Here is a 498-nt window from a genome sequence, read left to right on the forward strand (position 1 = left end):
ATTTGTGAAGGTACTGCTAAACGGTAGTAAATTTACCCTGGACAGACCCCTGAAATGCAAGGACTTTGAAAATTACACAAATAAACTTTTTGTTGTTTTAAAATTTATGTTAAATTTAATACGATGATATTAAAGAAATGGAATAAATCTCTAAACAGTTAAATCTGTCATTAAGTAACAAGAAAAAAATATATATTTACTCTTTTTTTTTTGTTTTACAACTCTATCCTCTATAGAAAAAAAAATTAAATCTTAAATTTATAAAATTTATCAAAAATTAGGAAGTAAGGGGTTGGTTACAAATTGAAATAGAATTTTTAAAAAAAATCAAGAAAATTGATTTTTTTTTAAAAATAGATCTTCAAGACTGATTATTTAGTAGTAGTTGGCATTCCAGTTAACAACACTTAAAAACTTTTCCTGATTATTTAACAGAGCAAAAAAAAAAAAAAAGTCATTAAATACAGAATGAATCTAAAATAAATAAAAAACACCATC

This window comes from Parasteatoda tepidariorum, chromosome 3 (assembly GCF_982258835.1).
Source record: "Parasteatoda tepidariorum strain Cologne lab strain chromosome 3, Ptep-v5.0, whole genome shotgun sequence".
Classification (NCBI taxonomy): domain Eukaryota; kingdom Metazoa; phylum Arthropoda; class Arachnida; order Araneae; family Theridiidae; genus Parasteatoda; species Parasteatoda tepidariorum.